Source organism: Loxodonta africana, chromosome 6, assembly GCF_030014295.1.
Source record: "Loxodonta africana isolate mLoxAfr1 chromosome 6, mLoxAfr1.hap2, whole genome shotgun sequence".
NCBI classification, from domain to species: domain Eukaryota; kingdom Metazoa; phylum Chordata; class Mammalia; order Proboscidea; family Elephantidae; genus Loxodonta; species Loxodonta africana.
Genome location: NC_087347.1, coordinates 60,233,053 through 60,255,688, shown reverse-complemented (window position 1 = coordinate 60,255,688; position 22,636 = coordinate 60,233,053). Strand labels below are relative to the sequence as shown.

Here is a 22,636-nt window from a genome sequence, read left to right as displayed (position 1 = left end):
TTTTATCCACCAGTGTTTCTGCAACACCAGTGCAAATGTCAACACAGTGAAAAAGGAAAATAACATATCAGTATTACTATGACAATAGTTTCAACCTCTTATACCCCCTGGGATATCCAAGGGTGCACGGATAATGATTGGAAAACCTCAGTCTAAAATTTTTGTCTTTGTTTCACATTTCTGTAGAGGACAAAGCATAGCTGTTGTTTTCTGTCAAAGCAAGTTTAAGACAAGATCCTAGACTTAGGTGCCTATGGGTAGGAATTGACTCGACAGCAATGGGTTTGATTTTTTGGTTTGGTGAAACAAGTTCTGTACTGCTTTGGCAGCACATATACTAAAATTGGAACAATACAGAGGAGATTAACATGACCCCTGTGCAAATTTATGAAACGTTCCATATTTTTTTGAAAATCTGGCATGCAGTGGTTAAAGCGTTCAGCTGCTAACAGGAAAGGTCTGTGGACGGAAACCACCAGCTGCTCTGCGGGAGAAACATGTGGCAGTCTGTTTCCATAAAGATTACAGCCTTGGAATCCCTATGGGGAAGTTTTGCTCTGTCCTATAGGGTCACTATGAGTTGGAATGGACTCCACGGCAATGAGTTTAAGGAGCCCTGGTAGCACAGTCACTAAAGAGGCTCAACTGCTAACCAAAAGTCAGCAGTTCAAAACCACCAGCAGCTCTGTGGCAGAAAGATAGGACAGTCTGTTCCACAGAGATTTACAGCCTTGAAAACTCGACGGGGTTACACGAGTCAGAATCCACTTGACAGCAGTGGGGTTTTTTTTTTTTTTTTTTTGGTCTGTTTGTTCAGTGGAACAATTCTACTGAATTATTATGTTAAAAGTAATAATTTTGCTCAATAGCAAAGAAACAAATATCGATAGGAAAGAAACAAAGATTTAACTGATCAAAATAATTAAAAAGTATCATAGCAAAGACTATAGCTAGAAAACTTTCTTTTGGAACTGTTTTTAATGTGTTTATTTAAAACCTTCTTTCAATGCTGGGTAATTTTAACTTGGCACTTGAGTTCTTTGGTACTGTAAATTTATTATTTATTACAATTAATAATCATTTAAACAATGATGACATTTTATTTGGGGAGAGGGTTGACATTTGGTTGAAAATCATATTTTTGCTATAACCACTTAATAAACTAAGTTTATTTAAGTCTAAATGCTTAATTTTAAGGCAAGATTTTACTCTAAACTCTATTAACAGAGTTTTTACTCAAAAAATGCATTCTAAAGGTATTATTTTACAGTAAAGACTACTTTTGACAGCAAGTAGCTGTTCTCCACTGCTGATAGTACACTTCTTTCTTTTGTAATAAATCTGAATTTTAGCTGGACTCACGTTTGAGCCCTTTGCTACAGCCACTGTGTCAATCCATCTCATTGTGGATGTTCCTCTTTTTAGCCGACCTTCTACTTTACCAAGCATGATATCCTTCTCCAGGGACTGGTCCCTCTTGATCATGTAACCAACAGTGTTAAACTGTTCCCCCTCCTTCCATCATACCCAGGTCTGTGTGAGTTCCTGATAAGACGTTCTGTGTAAAAGCCTAAGTTCCTCTTACTGCTTCTCTGCTTAAGGCCGCTTCACTAACTGCCCTCCCTCTATTTGGACATAAGTGGACATGAGCAATAAGCCACAAAGCTGTTCTTAGATAAACTTCACGCGTCATAAGCCCCAAAAAGCACACACCCCAGCCGCCATATTGCACCCCCAGTGTACCCCCATAGATGTTAATCAGTTCCTGAAACTTCATGAATTATGTATAAGTTCCCTATCTTGAACCCTATAACTGCCCTAGAATTCTCAACTTCAGGAAGTTTGATTTGAGACTTAATCTCCAAGCTCCTTGCTTGACTGGCTTGCAGTAAAGTCTGCTTTCTCTTTCTCAAAGGCCTGGTGTCTCTCCATTAACTGGAGGGGTCACACCAGGCAGGACACACTCTTATCAGGTTACAATAACATATCCAAAGTATATGAAGTCTCACCATCCTCGCTTCTAAGGAGCATTCTGGCTGTACTTCTTCCAAAACAGATTTGTTCCTCCTTCTGGCAGTCCATGGTATATTCAATATTCTTTGCCAATACCATAACTTATAATGCATCAATTCTTCTTTGGTCTTCCTTATTCACCATATTCAATTATGAGATGATGTTGGAAATGGATGAAAAACACAAGAAAGAGAAGGTAGGAGTAACTTAACTGTTCTGTATCCTACTTCCAGATATTTACAGGAGACAGAAATACATTACTGTCTTATTTAAGCCTCAGAAATTTTGGATTTTCTGTTCATTTTGAATAACATAAAATACATTGCCCTTTCCTGTTGCCCTTGCCCTCACTCTACTACCAGTAACATTTGACTTATGAGATCCTAAACCAGTAAAAATTTAGAATCTGAGACAATTCCCCTTAGAAGTAACTCTCCAGAGGCACTTGTATTCTTGGCTACAGTATTTTTTTTTTCTGAAAACTGAATGTTAATAATCATAAGAATAAAAAAAGTTACTGATAAGTTTTTACCCTTCATTAGCATAAGAGCCCCGGTAGGGCAATAGTTAATGCAACTGACTGCTAACTGAAAGGTCAGAGGTTTGAAACCACCAGCAGCTCCTCGAAAAAGACGTGGCAGTCGGCTTCTGTAAAGATTTATAGCCCTGGAAGCCCTGTGGGGTTGCCATGAGTTGGACTAGGCTCGACAGCAGTGGGCTTGGTTTGGGTTTAGCGTAAGTAAACATGTTGTCACTAAAAATTATACATATTTAGTTTAGTTTTAGGCATCCCTGAGTGGTGCAAACTGTAAGTACTCAAATATTAGCCAAAAGGTTGGCAGTTCAAACCCAACCAGAAGATCCTCAAAAAACAGGCCTAGCAATCTGCTTCTGAAAGGTCCCAGCCTTGAAAACCTCATGGAGTAGTTCTACTCCGCACACATGGGGTTGTCATGGGTCAGGATCGACTCAATGGCAACTAACAATAACAAAAATTTCCATTTTAATTTTCCCAAGGCTTCAATACTGATAATAATCAGAATATGACTCTAAGAATTTGAATAGAATAAGATTCTCTCCTAATGCTGACAAGTGGTCTTGTATGATTCACTTCAGCAAATATAACCTGTTGGTCTGACTCCTTACCTATGGAGAAATGGTCTCAATAGAAGCTTTTTGAGAAATTAAATATAATCTCTATAGTGTATGTTTTAGAAAAGCATAGAAACTTTCTTACAAATTCTGTCCTGAAGGAAAGTGAAGAAAAGGTTTTTAAAGTTATTGGTCATAGACCCAGTTCTAATATGTAATACACAAGTGTATTCATCCCTTCCATAAAAAATATTTTATAGTTTGATCTGGGTTTTTTTTTTTAATTATGTATCACAGGTATCAAATATCAGTTGTATTCCTAAGGATATTTTAAGAAATATCCCCTTGAAATAAGGAAGTTTTAATATCAGAGTTATGATTTAAAAAATAGAATAAACGTTAATCAAGAAATTCACAATAATTTTTTTTTATAAGGATATACTATACTTTTCCACCTTTGGATATATTATCACTACTGCTAAAAGTCTTATACATGAATTTTTAAAAAGTAGCAACTCATCTCATGCTTTTATAATCTAGAATAGATTAAATGTTTTGGAAAAAGAACCACATACATGTTCTAGAAGCAATACTACATAACAGATATTAACATAAGCTTGTGAAAAGATTTTATTTAGAAATGCCACTGTTATAGATGTCAATGTTTAGATTCCCCCAGACTCTAATTATGCTTCAACAGCGCTGTAGTAACTGAGCGGAGTATTATTCTTAATTGAGTAAGCTTTTTAAAGGTAAAGAATCATTAACATTTCCAAGCATCAAGTTGTTAATTTGCTAAATTTTATTTACTACTAATATTTGAATGGCAGAGTTTGGCTGCTAACCAAAAGGTCTTCAGTTCAAATCTACCAGCTCCTCCTTGAAAACCCTATGGGGCAGCTCTACTCTGTCTACTCATAGGGTCAGTATGAGTTGGAATTGACTCAACAGCATCGGGTTTGGTTTGGTTTGGTTTAGTGGGATATAGTAGATATGTTCAGGAGATGTAGTTTCTAGTTGTAAACTTCTATTGCTGATGTGATTTGAACAAATCATTGTGCTTCAGTTTTTACTGGTAAATGAGGTGATTCATGTTGAATCCTAGGATCACTTACAGGTAGAAAATGCTTTGAAATCATAAATCTGTAGTCTAGAATGTCCTTCTCCAATTTAAAAGTAAAAAGTGAGACAATGACACTGATTGCAAGAGAAATAGATGGCATCACAAGACGTGGCATGCTTATTGGTTCCTATTTGAGGCCAAATAAGTATAATCTTTTTTTTTCTTTTCTTTTTTTTACCAAAGACAAATACTGAATGGCACTTTGTCCAAGTTGCATAATAGTTGATTTCTGTGAGGGGGCTAGTGAGTTTCCCACAGCGATATCTGAATTTTTTTTCTGCATTCCAAAATCTCAGACCTTTCTCCTCCCCCCCCCTTCCCCACCAAATGAAGCTGGAAAATAGGATGGCCAGATCAAGGTTAAAATGTATCACCTCTTATCATAAGACCTGAGCCAAACTCAGGCCACCACAGGTATTCTTCATGCACTTGTGTTATTAGTTGCCATCAAATTGATTCTGATTCATGACAACTCCGTGTGTGCAGAGTAGAACTGCTCCACAGGGTTGTCAAGGCTGTAACCCTTTGGAAATAAATTGCCAAGCCTGTCTTCTGAGAAGCCTCTGGGTGGGTTTGGTCCACCAAACTTTCACCTAGTATTCAAGCACTTAACCATGTGCACCACCCAGGGACTCCCCTTAATGTACTGTTGTTGTCGTTAGGTGCCATCAAGTCAGTTCTGACTCATAGCGACCCTCTAGGACAGAGTAGAATTGCCCCATAGGGTTTCCAAGAATAGCTGGTGAGTTCAAACTGCCCACCTTTGGGTTAGCAGCCGAGCTCTTAACCACCACACACACCACCAGGGATCCTTCATCTACATATTATTATTCAGATTATAATGTCTAATTCTAAAAATAAATGTTTGTTTTCGTAGACATGACTCCCCTAGTTTACAAGAAAAATCGGGTAAGCTTTACATACATTCATTTAGAGTAACAAAATAAATGGGTTTTTTTTTAGCAAAACTTTCTTCTCAAATAAATATTGGACTTTTCCCTGCCTCTTTGTACAACAGGATTCTGTGATCTTTTTTGGTTTGAAAGGTGATGGCAGAGCACAGAGATGTGGGAGCCATGACAGAATGCATGCCAGCCATATCTACTAAATATTCATACCCGAGAAACTCCTAGAGCACCGTCACTTTTCAATAAAATGTCATTTTTGATCAATGATTTTTAAATTATTAGCCAAAGAAAACTGTGAAAGAAATACGTTGGTCCGTCTAGTCTAATTCCTAAGTATTATGAATGGCTAACTAAAATACAACATGATTTTCATAAAGTAATTGAGATATCAACCAAATCGAATCCATTGCTGTCGATTCTGACTTATAGTGGCCTTATAGGACAGGGTAAAACTGTCCCAGAGGGTTTCCAAAGTTGTAAATCTTTACGGAAGCAGACTGCCACATCTTTCTCCTGCCGAGCTGCTGGTGGGTTCAAACTGATGACCTTTCAATTAGCAGCTGAGTGCTTAACCACTGCGCCACCAGGGCTCCTAATTGAGATATTTTGCTATTGTTAAGTGCCGTTGAATCAGTTCCAACTCATATCGACCCTATGCACAACATAATGAAACACTGCCCAGTCCTGTGCCATCCTCACATTGTTGCTATGCTTAAGTCCATTGTTGTAGCCACTTTGTCAATCCACTTTATTGAGGGTCTTCTTTCTTCTTTTCTGCTGACCTTCTACTTTACCAGGCATGATGTCCTTCTCCAGGGACTGATCCCTCATGATAACCTGTCCAAAGTATGTGAGACATAGTCTCGTCGTCCTTTCTTCTGAGGAGCACTCTGGTTGTACTTCTTCCAAGACAGATTTGTTCGTTCTTTTGGCAGTCCATGGTATGTATATTCGACATTCTTTGCCAACACCACAATTCAAAGGCATCAATTCTTCTTCAGTCTTCCTTATTCATTGTCCAGTTTTTGCATGTATATGAGGTGATTGAAAACATCACGGCTTGGGTAAGGCGTACCTTAGTCCTCAAGGTGACATCTTTGCTTTTCAACATTTTAAAGAGGTCTTTTGCAGCCAATTTGCCTAATGCAATGTGTCTTTTGATTTCTTGACTGCTGCTTCCATGGGATTTTCAAGATATTGTCACTTTCATTTTCTCCAATACTCCTGCAGTAATAATTCTTGATGATTTCAATAGCCATGCAGTTCCTTGACTTCTACTCTAGTAATTAATTAATCAACCCAAACCTCTCCCCTGAACTCGAAGCTCATGTACACAACTGCCTCTTCAATATTCTTTTGGATGAACAATAGGCATATGTCCAAAGCAAAACCTTGGATTACCTAATCCCCAAATCTGCTCCTCTGGCAGGATTTTTATTTCAGTAAATGGGATCTTCATCATTCCAACTGCACAGCACTAAGACTCAGGTTCATCCTTGACTCCTCTCTTTCTTGCACACCACACACCGAATTCACCAGCAAATTCTGTTGGCCCCACCTTCAGAATAGACCCAGAAACTAACAACTTCTAATCATTTCACCATTGCTACCTTAGACCAAGCTATCACACATCTAGCCTAGGCTGTTCAATAACTTCAGAACTGATCTTCCTTCTTCCATACTTGCCCTCTTAAAAATTATTTTTAACACAATAGGCAGGGTAATCCATTTTATAACATAAGTTATGTAATATTACTCCTCTTCTCAAAACTCTCCAATGACTTCCCAACTCTTTTAGGATAAAATCTAAAGTCCTTAAAATGGCCAAGTCCTACATGCTCTGCATCAGTTTTCCACTCTCCCTCTCCTGAAGACCTCTATGATATCATCTCCTCCCACTCTTCTTTCTGCCAAATCTGTGTGAGCCACATTGGCCTCTTTGCTTGTTTATGGACATGCCAATCATGCTCCTACCTCAGAGGCTCTGTATTCCCTTGATCCCTCTTCAGTAAGGACTTTTCTTACTACCCTGTATGAAATAAGACAGACACCCCCATCCTAGACACTCCATCTCCAATCCCTTTCACCATGCTTATTTTTCATACAGTACTTAGCATCTGCTATGTTATTGCTGTGTGCCATTGAGTAGATTCTGACCCAAAGTGACCCTGGAGGATACAGTAGAACTGCCCTGTAGGGTTTCCTAGGTTATAATCTTTGTGTGGGCATATTGCCACGTATTTTCTCCTGTGGAGCAGCTGGTGAGCTTGAACCAGCAAACTTTCAGTTAGCAACTGAGAGCTTAATCATTGCACCACCAGGGCTCCTTAGCATCTGATATACTACATCTTTATGTGTTCATTTTTCTATTGCCTATCATCCCTCACTAAATGTAGGCTCCATGAGGGAACGTATATTTATTTGTCGGGTTGTTTCTTCATTCACTTCTCTATCTCCAGCACCTAAGCAATGCCTGGTATATTGTAGCAGCTCAATAAATATTTGTAAATGAATGCATAATTTTACATAGCCCAAAATAAGAATTTGAACCAAGGAGAGCCTGTCATTATTTAAAAGCACAGAATCTTCAGTACTGAATATTTTGATCAAAGATTGTATAGAAAAATCCTGATCTAAAGTGGGAAAATGCAGAACAGAATTTCAAATTCTTATGGAATCCAGACTTTCTGGAGCCACGGAGGCTGAATGAACCCCTAAAACTATTGCCCTGAGATAATCTTTAAACCAAAAGTATTCCCTGAAGTCTTCTTAAAACCAAACAATAGTTTAGCTTAACTAATAAAGAATGTCTGCCTTGAGCATCATGGTCTTTTAAGATCTACCTACGTGGGATTAAATTGACAACAGTAACTTGAAAGGTTAAACAGCAAACTTAACAGCAGTGAGTTTATGTTACTGGGGGAGAAACAACTCAGAAAAAGAGGATGAGAATGGTTGCACAGCTCAAAAAATGTAATCCATGTCACTGAATTGGACATGTAGAAACTTGAATTGTCATACATTCTGTTGCTGTGTGTTTCTCAGCAACAACAAAAATAAATAGAATAAATTATTTTTAAAAAAATCACAAAATTTCATAATATTAAACTGGGAAAGAACCTTAGGGACTAGCTACAAAAAGATTAAAAAATCCCATTGTCTTCTTTCAAACTGCTCATATTAGCCACAGGAGCTTGAGGACCAGAGAAAGGTAAGTGCTCGGTTACCCCCCCAACCAAACCAGCCCGATTTTCATTTGTTTTATATCTCAGTCTTATACGTAATGGTTTAAGAAATAATCTTGAAGAACATTCTGAAACCTAAAAACTAGAACTATAGATCTGGTATAAATCACCAATCATAGGTGAGGAGACTGAGTCATGGAAAATGAAGTGAGTTAACTCAAGCAAAATTACCAGTGTTCAGAAAAACCAGGGCTAGAAATAAGGGCTTCTCTTTCCCATACTTATGCTCTCCCCACTCTGTGCCAAGGGTTCTCCTTGGAGAGCTGTTCATTCATGGCATAATGCTTGAATAATAAGATTTTTGTTGCCTTTCCAAATGATCCAATTATTATCAAGTTTGATAAACCTAATTTTTTAGTTTTTTTTATTTCAAACTCAACTTTATTTCATTCTTTCAGATGGCTGAAAATAATATACATGTAGATGAATTTTTTTATATAATTTTAGGAGAATACTATTCTATGTTCACATTGTTAAAACACTGCAAAAGGCCTGATTACAGTTTGCTTTATTTAAATATTTCCCTAAAAAGATTATATGATATACATTTTCTGCATGCTATTACTCAATTTTTCTTTGAGCATCTATGAACAGAGTCTTCAGTACACAGCTAAGAAAGCTGAATTGGTTTGTGATTGTAACAAATGAAAAAGAAAATGTATGACCCATGTGCATTCTACTAAGCTAACAAAATGCATGTGTTTCTCTGCCAGGTTTAGATTAACCACTGATTTGATGCACCAACTGTCCCATTTCTTGTAAATAGGTTTTCTTCTATTCAGTGTTTAGTAAGCTCCTTGTCAACAAGATAACTCCCTAGGGTAAATAAAAGTCCCCTTAGACCCTAACTGCCTTGAAGGATTATTTGCTCACCAGTGATGCTTAGAGCCCTGTGACAACTCAATTTTGATGTATTTTCCAAGAAAGTAATTACCAAAGACCCCAAGCACTTAAGCACTTGCACTACTAAAGTCTTAATGCTCAGAGAAAAAGTGGGAATCATACCAGGATTTTTTATGGCAATTTAGAAGATGGGATGCAATATATCCCTTCATTTGTTGCAAAGAGGATAAATTCAAGGTAGCAGTAATTTGCTTGATCAAAAGTCTTCTGCCCCAAAGGGCTGTTTGTGGTTTTCATAATTGGTCCTGCAAAAAAAAAGCAATAGTGTGAGGGCAAAGGCCTCTCCCACCATGGAACCCACACATCACCTACTTTTCCAAGATTCTATTTGTTAGAAGTTAAATGTTGAAAACTAAAATAATAATAATAATAAATGCAACTCACAAATATAGTTGTAGGGTAATGCTATTCAGCTATATGCACCCCCTCCCTAATAGAATCAGCTTTGCTCTTTCCCGAAGCATGCTGGGGATGAATTCGGGATGGACTTGGGCTATGGTACAAGGCCAGAAGGGGCATGACTAGGCCAGCAGCCAAGGCCGAAGAATGCTTTAGCAACAAGAAGGAAAACATCTGCGCCTGGATGTGAAGTCCCTGGGGACACTGACTACCCAAGGATGTGGGAGAAAAACGATGAGCCTTGGTCCCAATTAGAATGGTATATAAGCTTGGATCCCTTGCTAGGTGGTTGAGGAAAATCCTCCAGCCGGCCACCACTGGAGAGCAGCTGCTTGCCCGTGTCAGTAAGTTTCCCTGAACTCATGAATCTGAAAGGGTTATGTGTCAGTTCTTTGGATTATCTGCCAGGACGCACAATGAGGGCCTATCCCTTACTGGGGCTGTCCTCCAACTTAGTCCATAAAATATAGACACTAAGCCAAATATATAATAGGTAACTATTTACAACGCTATACAATTCATTACTTCCTCACTAGTAGCCAGAGATCCTGGGGTATCTAACATTATTTGCTATATAAATTCATTATACTCAGACTTTGGGAAATCTATCTTTGTCACTAATTAGCAGAATGACTCTGATCTTGGTCATGTAGGTATATGATAATTAAATAGGATACTGTATTCAGCACAGTGCATGACACATAATGGTTTGCCATCCAATGTTAATTTCCTTCCTTCCTCTTGGCTGTTTCGTCAAGTTCATACAACCTTGCTATATACAACACCGTAATTTCATTTATTCAAAAAACGTTTATTGAGTACACATTATGTGCCAGTTTCTGTTCATGGCACTGGGCATAAAAAAATCATAGAGCTCATAAATTCCCTGTCCTCATGTAATTTACACTTTAGTGGGAGACACAGACTGAAGAGGAGTCATGTTTTACCTTAAGTAGTGAGTCAAGAAGGCTTCTCTAAAGAGGTGAAACAAAAGAAGCGTGCAAGTCTGAAAAGGCACTTTCCAAAGAGAATGATGAAAGCATAGGCCTGAAGGGCAAATGGGAGTTAAAGAACTTAACACTAAGTGGGGTAGTATAGCCAAAATCCCTGATGAAAGACAGTACAATTTCCCCACTTCCGAAGTCAGATCATTCTCAGAGACACATAACACTGGCTGTATTATAAACACTTTGACTCATGATCAAGAACCTTCCATGGCCGAAGTAAATGAGCTTGACCTTCAGCATCCTGGGTGATCTGCCTCAGGGCCCATTTCTAGCTTCGCCTTATATCATCTTCTTTCCTTCTCTCCTTTGTTTCATTTAAGCATCTGCAAGCCCGGGCCAAAGGACTTCGTGTCCAAAAAATGTAGAGAGCCACAGTCACTACTGCACCACACTGATGAAGCCACCTATCAGAGAAACAACGTGCACACTGAAACTAGGCATTCCTCTTCCATCTTTTTTTTTTTTCCTGATTTTGCCTTAGGTAAAAGTTTACAGAGCAAATTAGTTTCTCATTACACAATTAATACATAAACTGTCTTGTGACATTTACTGCCAACTCCGCAATCTGTCAACACTCTTCCATTCTCTACCCCAGACTTTCTTTTTCCATTTGTCCAGTTTTTCTGTTCCTTCCTACCTTCTTGTCTTTGCTTTTGGGCTGGTGTGCCCATTTAATCTTGTATACGTGATTGAACTACAAAGCACATTCCTGACATGTGTTATTGTTTGCCCTATACACCTGTCTAATATTGGGCTGAAGGGTGAACCTAGGGAGTGACTTCAGTACTGAGTTAAAAGGGTGTCCGGGGGCCGTACTCTTGGGGTTTCTCCAGTCTGTGCCCATAATGGATTGAATTGTGTCCCCCCAAAATATGCGTCAACTTGGTTAGGCCATGTGTAGTTGTCCTCCATTTTGTGATTTTCCTATGTGTTATAAATCAGTCTCTGCCTGTGGTTAAAAGTATTACTCAGGTCACCTCCCTGATCCAAAAGGGAGTTTCCCTGGGGTGTGGCCTGTACCACCTTTTATCTCTCAAGAGATCAAACGAAAGTGAAGCAAGCAGAGAGTTGGGGACCTCATACCACCAAGAACGCAGCACCAGGAGCAGAGCGCATCCTTTAGACACTGGGTCTCTGCACCTGAGAAGCTCCTTGACCAGGGGAAGTTTGAGGACGAGGAATCTTCCTTCAGAGCTGACAGAGAAATCATTCCCCTGGAGTTGATGCCCTGAATTTACACCTGTAACCTAACAAGACTGTGAGAAAATAAATTTCTCTTTGTTAAAGCTATCCACTTGTGGCATTTCTGTTACGGCAGTACTAGATAACTAAGACACTGTCAGACCAGCAAGTCTGGTCTTTTTTTTTTTTTTTTTTTTTTTGCGAGTTAGAATTTTGCTCTACATTTTCCTCCAGGTCTGTCTGGGACCCTCTATTGTGATCCCTGTCAGAGCAGTTGGTGGTGGTAGCCAGGCACCATCTGGTTGTTCTGGGTTCGGTCTGGTAGAGGTTGTGTTATATGCGGTCTATTAGTCCTTTGGACTGATCTTTCCCTTGTGTTTTTGGTTTTCTTCATTCTCCTTTGCTCCAGCTGGGATGGGACCAGTAGATATATCTTAGATGGCTGCTGTCAGGCTTTTAAGACCCCAGGTGCTATTCACCACAGTCAGATGTAGGATACTTTCTTTATAGATTGTGTTATGCCAATTGAGCTAGATGTCCCCAGAGACCATGGTCCCCAGGCCTCAGCCCAGTAACGCAGTCCCTCAGGAAGTTTGGATGTGTCTGTGGAGCTTCTATGACCTTGCCTTGGTGAAGTTGTGCTGGCTTCCCCAGTATTGTGTACTGTCGTACCCTTCACTAAAGCTACCTCTGATCTATTGTCTATTTAGAGTTTTTCCCTTCCCACGCCTCCCCTCCCTTTTAACCGTCAAAGATTGTTTCTTTCTGGGTAAACCTTTTCATGAGTTTTTATAATAGTGGTCTCATGCAGTATTTGTCCTTCTATGACTGACTTATTTCACTCAGCATAATACATTCCAGATTCATCCATGAGATGTTTCGCAGACTCATCATTGTTCTTTATGGTTGCATAGTATTCCATTGTGTATATGTACCATAATTTGTTTACCCATTCATCTGTTGATGGGCACTTAAGTTGTTTCCATCATTTTTGCTATTGTGAATAATGCTGCAATGAACATAGGTATGCATATGTCTATTTCTGTGACAGCTCTTATTTCTCTAGGATATATTCCTAGGAGCGGGATTGCTGGATCATATGGTATTTGTATTTCTAGCTTCTTAAGGAAGCACCATATTATTTTCCAAAATGGCTGTACCATTTTGCATTCCCACCAGCAGTGCATAAGAGTTCTGATTTCCCCCACAACCTCTCCAACATGTTTTTTTTTTTTTGTCTCCCCCCTTTTTAATTGTATCTCCCTCTTTGCATACCTTCCTTCAAAGCCTCCAGTTCAAAAATATCTGCATCTCTCAACTCCTCTTCACATCCATATCACAGCTTCAGGCTATGTGAAAAACAAATCCGAGCAAGTTGCTCTGTTCCTCTGAATTTTAAAGCACTCATCAGCAAAATGAAAACCTTTTTAAACAGCCAAACAATTCTTTCTCTTCTATTTGCTTGATGCCAAAACAAAAACCAAACCCACGGCAGTTAAGTCCATTCTAACTGATAGCAACCCTACAGAACAGAGTAGAACTGCCCCATAGAGTTTCCAAGGAACGCCTGGCAGATTAGAACTGCTGACCCTTTGGTTAGCAGCGGTAGCACTTAACCACTATGCCAGCAGGGTTTCCATTTGCTTGACAGTTACTAAAATTAAAATACAAATGTCTTTGGAAGCTGAGAGCCATGTGAGACAGAACGCTCACTTTTCTTCTCATGATGACTCTCTGAGGTAGCCTCTTTGTCCCCATTTTATTGTATTTATACAATTTATTCTGTATGTCTAGCATTTTAAAAAAATCCATTAATATATTTAAGAAAATTAATTTAAGGCATGACAGGATAAAACCATGAATAAAAATTCCATACAGCGAAAACCTAAAGGAAAAGATAAACTTTATTTCATAATTCAAGACCCAAATGATTAAGAACTGTTTGTTTAAAAAAATAAAAACTAAATTAAGCCTCATTCAGAGAGGTTAAGTAACTGGCCCCAGATCATACAGCTACGAAATAACAGAGGTGATATTTGAATCTACAACTCTCTGCCCTCAAGCTTAAGAGATGAACCTTTTTCCCACAAGCTTCGTAGCCCAGATCTTTCTAGCTATGACTTCAGCCCACCTGCTCTCCATTTGTGCTTCCAAATACAAAACGTAGAGTAGAAACCACCTTTCAAATAACAAATCTAAACTTTGAATAATGGTGTGAACTGGTTTGTGATGATGACTATTGCCAGACTCCATGTTGAACAATTTGCTAACTTTACGTCATTCCATAAAAGCAAAAACGTGCACAGAGGAACAGAGGCAGAACTCTGGCTGTTTCAGGAAGATAAAGTAGGTTTGTCTTGTCAGGATCCAAAGTGAGTGTGGGTATATGGAAGAAGAGTCTGCAAATGCATGTTATTCTCAAAGCCAGGCTTTTGCATACTACCTGACTTTACACCATGAAGGAAACGAGGGGCTGGAGGATTTTAAACAGATACATAACGTAACATAAGATGTTTTAAAATACTGCTCTGGACAATGCAAGAAAGATGTTTTGTAAAAGTAAAAGGATTTTCTGCTAAATATTGTTAAATGTTAACCGTCTTGACATTTAACAAGGAAAGATGATGCATTTAGTCAAAAGTACATGGGCTTGGAGTTAGGCGGACCAGAGTTTAACTCTGCCTCCTAAATTTGCTATGAGAATTAAATGGTTTGTATATAAAACTTCTAGCACAACTGTAGCAAAAGACCTCTTTAAAGTGCTAAAAAGCAGAGATGTCGCTTTGAGGACTAAGGTGCGCCTGACCAAAGTGACAGTATTTTCAATCACCTCATATGCATTGGAAAGCTGGAAAATGAATAAGGAAGACCAAAGAAGAACTGATGGTTTTGAATTATGGTGTTAGTGAAGAATATTGACTATACCATGGACTGCCAGAAGAGTGAACAAATCTGTCTTGGCAGAAGTACAGCCGGAATGCCGCTCAGAAGCAACTATGGCAAGACTTCATCTCACGCACTTTGGACATGTTATCAGGAGGGAGCAGTCCCTGGAGAAGGACATCATGCTTGGTAAAGTAGAAGTCAATGAACGAGAGGAAGGCCCTCAACGAGATGGACTGACACTGTGGCTACAATGGGCTCAAACATAACAACAGTTGAGAAGATGGCACAGGACAGGGCAGTGTTTCATTCTGTTGTATAGCAAGAACAGCCAATGTATGACAAATGGCATCTGCTCAAAGAAAAATTGAGCTCCTATCTTTCTTCTCTGAACAATAAAATAAATAGAAAGCATTAATTTATCTGAGAACAAGAGAAAAAATTGAATGTGTTGAAGCTCTGACTTTTGAACACAGTTTCATATTGATAATACCCTTTGTGAACAGTTGTGCCCTTTAAAGTAACAGCATGTAGCAAACAAATTCAACCTCTAAGTGAGTAATTCTAGCCCAAGTGCTTGGCAATATAAATTAGCTGAGGTTGAAGAGTTGAGATAGAGTATTTAAAGAGGATACTAATACTGAGCCCCAATGTTAATACTGAGATACATTGACAATTCAGAGTAATTGATAGTAAAAGACAAGAAGTCAGAAGGTACTTTTGTATTGAGATTAGAATCTTGACATCAACCAGCTGCATGAGTATATTCCTTACATCCCATTCATTTTTTAATGTGGTATTTGTCTCTTAATGAAAAGTTTGCATTTCATAATTAAAAAAAAAATTTTTTTTTTAATTAGATACATAAAATTCAAGCCTTGTGAATCCCCATGGGAGACAATTTATTCTGTATGGCTAGCTTTTTTAAAAAATCAATCAATATATTTAAGAAAATTAATTTAAGGCATGACAAGATGAAAGCATGAATAAAAATTCCATACGGTGAAAATCTAAAGAAGACAAACTTTATTTCACAATTTAAGACCCAAATGAGTACAAACTATTTGTTTAAAAAAAAAAAAAAGCTAAACCAAAGTTTTTTGTATGTTTGTTTTTATTGTGCTGTAGGTGAAAGTTTATAGCTCAAGTTAATTTCTCATTCAAAAATTTATACACATATTGTTTTGTGACATTGGTTGCAGTCCCCACAGTGTGACAGCACATTCTCCCTTTCCACTCCAGGTTTCCTGCGTCCATTCGACCAGTCCCAGTCCATTCCAGACTTCTCATCCTGCTTTTGGACAGGCGCTGCCCATTTGGTCTCATATATCTGATTGAACTAAGAAGCACATTTCTAACATGCATTATTTTTTGTTTTATAATCCTGACTAACCTTTGAAGAGTAGGCTTTGGGAATGGTTTTAATTCTAGGTTACCAGAGCGTTCTGGGGCCGTAGTTTTGGGAGCTCTTACAGTCACTGTCAGAGACCATTAAGTCTGGTCTTTTTACATGAATTTGAATTCTGTCCTACATTTTTTCTCCGGCTCTGTCTGGGAGTATCTGTTATGTTCCTGTCAGGGCGGCCGTTGATAGTGGGCTATCGTTGATAGTAGCCAAGCACCATATAGTTCTGGGCTCGGGCTGGTAGAACCTCTGGTTCATTTGGTCCTTTAGTTCTTTGAGCTAGCATTTTCTTTACGTCTTTGGTTTTCTTCATTCTCCTTTGCTCTGAGTGGGATGGGATCAACAGATGTATGTTAGATGGCCACTCACAAGCTTTTAAGGCCCCAGACACTACTCACCAAAGTGGGATGTAGAATATTTTCTTTATAAATTGTGTTATGCCAATTCACCTAGATCTCCCCCAAAACTATGGTCCCCAGGCTCCAGGCCCAGCTACTCTGTCCCTCAAAGTTTGGATGTGTCTAGGACACTTCTATGTTTTTGGTTTTGTCCAGTTACGCTGACTTCGGTTGTTCTTCCCTTCACTGAAGTTGACTCTTGTCTACTATTTAGTTAGTAGTTTTCCCTCCCTATCCTTCCTCACTCTCACAACCATCAAAGAAAGCTTTTTTCTGTACTTAAACTTTTTCTTGAGTTCTTATAACAGCGGTCTCATACAATATTTGTCGTTTTGTGACTGACTTGTTTTACTCAGCATAATGCCCTCCAGATTCATCCACGTTGTGAGATGTTTCATGGATTCATCGTTGTTCTTTATGGTTCCACAGTATTCCACTGTATGTATGTTCCATAATTTGTTTATCCATTCATCTGTTGATGGGCATTTAGGTTGTTTCTATCATTTTGCTATTGTGAATAGTGTTGCAGAGAACATGGGTGTGCATATGTCTATTCATGTGACAGCTCTTATTTCTCTAGGATATATTTCTCAGAGTGGGATTACTGGATCATATGGTATTTCCATTTCTAGCCTTTTAAGGACACACCATATGGTTTTCCAAAGTGGTTGTACCATTTCACATTCCCACCAGCAGTGCATAAGAGTTCCAATCTCCCCACAACCTCGCCAACATTTGTTATTTTGTGTGTTTTGGATTAGTGCCAATTTTGTTAGGGAGAAATGGTATCTCATTGTAGTTTTGATTTGTGTTTCTCTAATGGCTAATTGGAAACCCTGGTGGCGTAGTGGTTAAGTGCTACCGCTGCTAACCAAGAGGTTGACAGTTCGAATCCGCCAGGCGCTTCTTGGAAACTCTATCAGGCAGTTCTAGCCTGTCCTATAGGGTCGCTATGAGTCAGAATCAACTCGACGGCAGTGGGTTTCAGTGGGTGGAACAGCTAATTATCGTGAGCATTTCCTCAGATGTCTGTTAGCTACCTGAGTGTCTTCTTTGGAGAAGTGTCTGTTCATATCCTTTGCCCATTTTTAATTAGGTTATTTGTCTTTCTGTTGTTGAGGTGTTGCTGTATCTTATAGATTTTAGAAATTAGACCCTTATTGGATATGTCATAGCCAAAAATTTTTTCCCAGTATGTAGGTTCTCTTTTTACTCTTTTGATGTGCATAAATGTTTGATTTTTCAAAGCTCCCAGTTGTCTAGTTTCTCTTCTAGTGTTTGTGCATTGTTAGCTATGGTTTCTATACTATTTATGCCGTGTATTAGGGCCCCAAATGTTGTCCTTTCTTTTTTTCCATGATCTTTATCATTTTAGATTTTATATTTAGGTCTTTGATCCATTTTGAGTTAGTATTTGTACATGGTGTGAGGTATGGGTCTACTTTCATTTTTTTGCAGGTAGATATCCAGTTATGCCAGCACCATTTGTTAAAGAGACTGTCTTTTCCCCATTTAACAGATTTGAGGCCTTTGTCAAATATCAACTGCTCATGGGTGGATGAATTTACATCTGGGTTCTCAATTCTGTTCTGTTGGTCTATGTATCTGTTACTGTACCAATACCAGGCTGTTTTGACTACCACGGCCGTAAAATGAGTTCTAAAATCAGGGAGTGTGAGGCCTCCCACTTTGTTCTCCTTCAATAATGCTTTACTTATCCATTACCTCTTCCCTTTCCATATGAAGTTGGTGATTTGTTTCTCCATCTCATTAAAAAATGCTACTGCATGGGGTATTATGCAATGATAAAGAACAATGATGAATCTGTGAAGCATCTCATAACGTGGATGAATCTGGAGGGCATTATGCTAAGTGAAATAAGTCAATAACAAAAAGACAAATACTGTTTGAGACCACTACTGTAAAAAGTCATGAAAAGGTTTACACACAAAAAGAAACAATCTTTGATGGTTACAAGGGAGGGGAGAGGTGTGGATGGAAAAACACTAAATAGACAATAGATAAGTGGTAACTTTGGTGAAGGGTAAGACAGTACACAGTACTGGAGAAGCCAGCACAACTTGTACAAGGCAAGGTCATGGAAGCTCCATAGACACATCCAAACTCCCTGAGGGACCAAATTACTGGGCTGAGGGCTGTGGGGACTATGGTTTCAGGGGACATCTAGCTCATGGCATAACACAGTTTATAAAGAAAACGTTCTACATTCTACTTTGGTGAGTAGCATCTGGGGTCTTAAAAGCCTGTGAGCAGCCATCTAAGATACATTATTGGTCTCACTCCTTTGGGATCAAGGAAGAATGAAGAAAACTAAAGACATAAGGGAAAGATTAGTCCAAAGAGTCCAAAGGACTAATAGACCACATCTACCATGGCCTCCACTCAACTGAGTCCAGTACAACTAGATGGTGCCCGGCTACCACCACTGACTGCTCTGACAGGGATCACAATAGAGGGTCCCAGACAAAACTGGAGGAAAATGTAGAACAGAGTTTTAACTCACAAAAAAAAGATCAGACTTACCGGCCTGACAGAGACTGGAGAAACCTGAAGAATATGGCCCCAGACACCCTTTTAGCTCAGGAATGAAGTCACTCCCAAGGTTCACCCTTCAGGCAACGATTACACAGGCCTGTAAAACAAAACAAGACTAAAGGAGTACACTAGCCCAGGGGCAAGGACTAGAAGGCAGGAGAGTACAGGAAACCTGATAAAAGGGAACCCAAAGTGGAGATGTGGAGACTGATGACATGTCAGTCGGATTGTTAACCAATGTCACAAAACAATACGTGTACTGTTTAATGAGAAATTAGTTTGTTCTGTAAACCATCTAAAGTACATTTTTTTTTTAATGTTTAAAAAAAAAAAACCGTTGTAATTTAGATCGAGATTGCATTGTATCTGTAGATCACTTTGGGTATAATTGACATTTTCACAATGTTGAGTCTTCCTATCCACGAGCATGGTATGTTTTTCCACTTATGTAGGTCTCTTGATTTCTTACTGTGGTGTCTTGTAGTCTTCTCTGTATAGGTCTTTTACGCCTCTGGTTAGGTTTATTCCTAACTACTTTATCTTCTTGGGGCTATTGTAAATGGTATTGATTTGGTGATTTCATTTTCAAAGTTCTCTTTGTTGGTGTGGAGAAGCCCAACTGATTCTTGTATGTTTATCTTGTGTCCCGACGCTTTGCTGAAATCTTGTATTAGTTCCAGTAGTTTTCTTGTGGATTCTTTGTGGTTTTCTGTGTATAAGATCATATGATCTGTGAATAGGGATAGTTTTACTTCTTCCTTGCCAATTTAGATGCCCTTAATTTCTTTCTCTTGCCTTATTGCTATGGCTAGGACCTACATACAGCACAATGTTGAGTAAGAGTGGAGATAAAGGGCATCTTGTCTGGTTCCTGTTCTCAAGGGGAATGCTTTCAGACTCTCTCTATTTAGAATGATGTTGGCTGCTGGCTTTGCATAAATGCCCTTTTTTTACTTTGAGGAATTACCCTTCTCTTCCTGTTTTGCTGAGAGTTTTTATCATGAATGGGTGTTGGGCTTTGTCAAATGCTTTTTCTGCATCGATTCATAAGATCATGTGGTCCTTATCTTTTGTTTTATTTATGTGATGGCTTACACTGATTGTTCTTCTAATGTTGAACCATCCCTGCATACCTGGTACGAATCCTACTTGGTCATGATGATTTTTTTTTTGGATATGCTGTTGAATTCTATTGGGTAGAATTTTGTTGAGAATTTTTGCATATATGTACATGAGGGATATTGGTCTGTAATTTTTTTTGTGGTGTCTTTACCTGGTTTTGGTATCAAGGTTATGCTGGTTTCATAGAATGAGTTTGGGAGTATTCCTTCTTTTTCTATGCTCTGAAATACCTTTAGTAGTAGTGGTGCTAACTCTTCTCTCAAAGTCTGGTGGAATTCTCCGGTGAAGCCTTCAGGGCCAGGGCATTTTTTGTTGGGAGTTTTTTATTACCTCTCCAATCTCTCCTTTTGTTATGGGTTTATTCAGTTTTTCTACCTCAATTTGTGTTAGTTTAGGTAGGTAGTGTGTTTCTAGAAATTTGTCCATTTCCTCTAGGTTTTAAAATTTGTTGGAGTACCATTTTTCATAGTATTCTATTATGATCCTTTTAATTTCAGTTGGGACTTTTGCCTATTTTTTAATTGGATTATTTGTCTTTTTGTTGTTGAGGTGTTGCAATATCTTGTAGATTTTAGAGATTAGACCCTTATCCAATATGCTGTAGCCAAAAATTTTTTCCCAGGCTGTAGGTTCTCTTTTCACTCTTTTGGTGAAGTCTTTTGATGAGCATAAGTATTTGATTTTTAGGAGCTCCCAGTTATCTAGTTCCTCTTCTGGAGTTTGTGCATTGTTAGTTATGGTTTGTACACTATTTATGCCATATATTAGAGTTCCTAACATTGTCCCTATTTTTTCTTCCATGATCTTTATCATTTTAGGTTTTATATTTAGGTCTTTCATTCATTTTTGGGTATGGTGTAAGGCATAGATCCTGTGTCATTTTTTTGCAGATGGATATCCAATTATATCAGTGCCATTTGTTAAAGAAACTGTTTTTTCTCATTAAATGGACTTTGGGCTTTTGTCAAAGATCAGGTGACATATGCAGATGGAATTACTTCTGGGTTCTCAACTCTGTCCCACTTGTCTATGTGTCTGTTGTTGTATCAGTACCAGGCTGTTCTGACTACTGTGGCAGTAAAATCGGTTCTAAAATCAGGTAGCATGAGGCCTCCCACTTTGTTCTTCTTCAGTAATGCTTTACTATCCAGGTCTCCTTCCCTTTCCATGTAACGTTGGTGATTCTTTTCTCCATCTTGTTAAAAAGTGCAATTGGAACTTGGATCAAGATTGCATTGTCTAAATCAAAGTTTTCAAATGAATAGTGTCATTTTCACATAATTAAGACTCTAAATCACTTTTGTGCTGCTGTCATCTCACATCCTTATTTACTTTTACTCCACCTTACAAATATTAAATATGAAACCTATTTACAGGCTTCCAATCTCTAGAGCAGTGGTTCTCAAACTTGGCTACATACTTAGAATCATCAGGAGAACTTTTTAAAAAATTTTCCATTTCACCTCAGATCCATTGGAAAAAAATGTTTGGGAGTGAAGCCTGAGCATAAAAATCATTTTTAAAATCTGCCCAGGTTGTGAAGAAACTTGCAACTCTCATCATTCTTTTTCACACTGAAACGCCACTATTCAGACCTTCAGTATCTCTCACCTGGACTCTTACAGTAGCCATCCAAAGTGTCTCCTCACCATCCTACTCACCATTGCCAAGTTAAATGTCCTAGAACAGTACTTATCAGACTTTACATACTACAAATTACATAAGGGTCTTGGTAAAGTGAAGATTCTTAATTCAGTACATCTTAGAGCCTGAGATTCTGCATTTCTTTCAAGTTCCCAAGTGTTGTCCATGCTGAAGTAAAAAAACCAAACCTATTGCCATCGAGTTGATTCCAACTCACAGTGACCCTAAAGATCATAGTAGAACTGCCCCAAAGAGTTTCCAAGGTGCATGTGGTGGATTCGAACTGCCAACCTTTTTGTTAGCAGATGTAGATCTTCACCACTATGCCACAAAGCATGCTTTCACGATCGCATCCTAATTCTTATTGTGTTAACAAATGAAATGTTTAATCATTAAAATAAGATTTGCTTTTATTATTTACCACACTAGAGTGATATAATAACATTTTTTAAAAAATAAAGTAGAAAAAAAAGTACTTTCTTACAAGATAGGAAATATGTGTGTATGTATATATATGTTTATGTGTTTATGCATGTAATATTCGTATATATATATTCAAATTACCAGAATAGAGGTTCTTAACTGTTTTAACTACTGATCACTCTCTAGTCTTTTTTTCAGATTTTATCCAAATCCCTAGTTCTTGCCTTATTTTCCTTCAATTTAAGCTATAAAATTATTTCAACCAATTAACAAAGATGTATTGTTTGACATATCATATGTTAAGACTCCAGAGTTTTGAAGAATACTACTGGT

At 38.3% G+C, this 22,636-nt stretch overlaps 2 pseudogenes; one reads left to right on the top strand and one right to left on the bottom strand.

Annotated features, from left to right (window-relative positions):
* The window catches only part of LOC100671824 (chromobox protein homolog 3-like), a 50,547-nt pseudogene that overhangs the window by 20,968 nt on the left and 6,943 nt on the right, over positions 1-22,636 (bottom strand).
* LOC111749509 (U6 spliceosomal RNA) lies at positions 315-407 on the top strand (annotated as a pseudogene).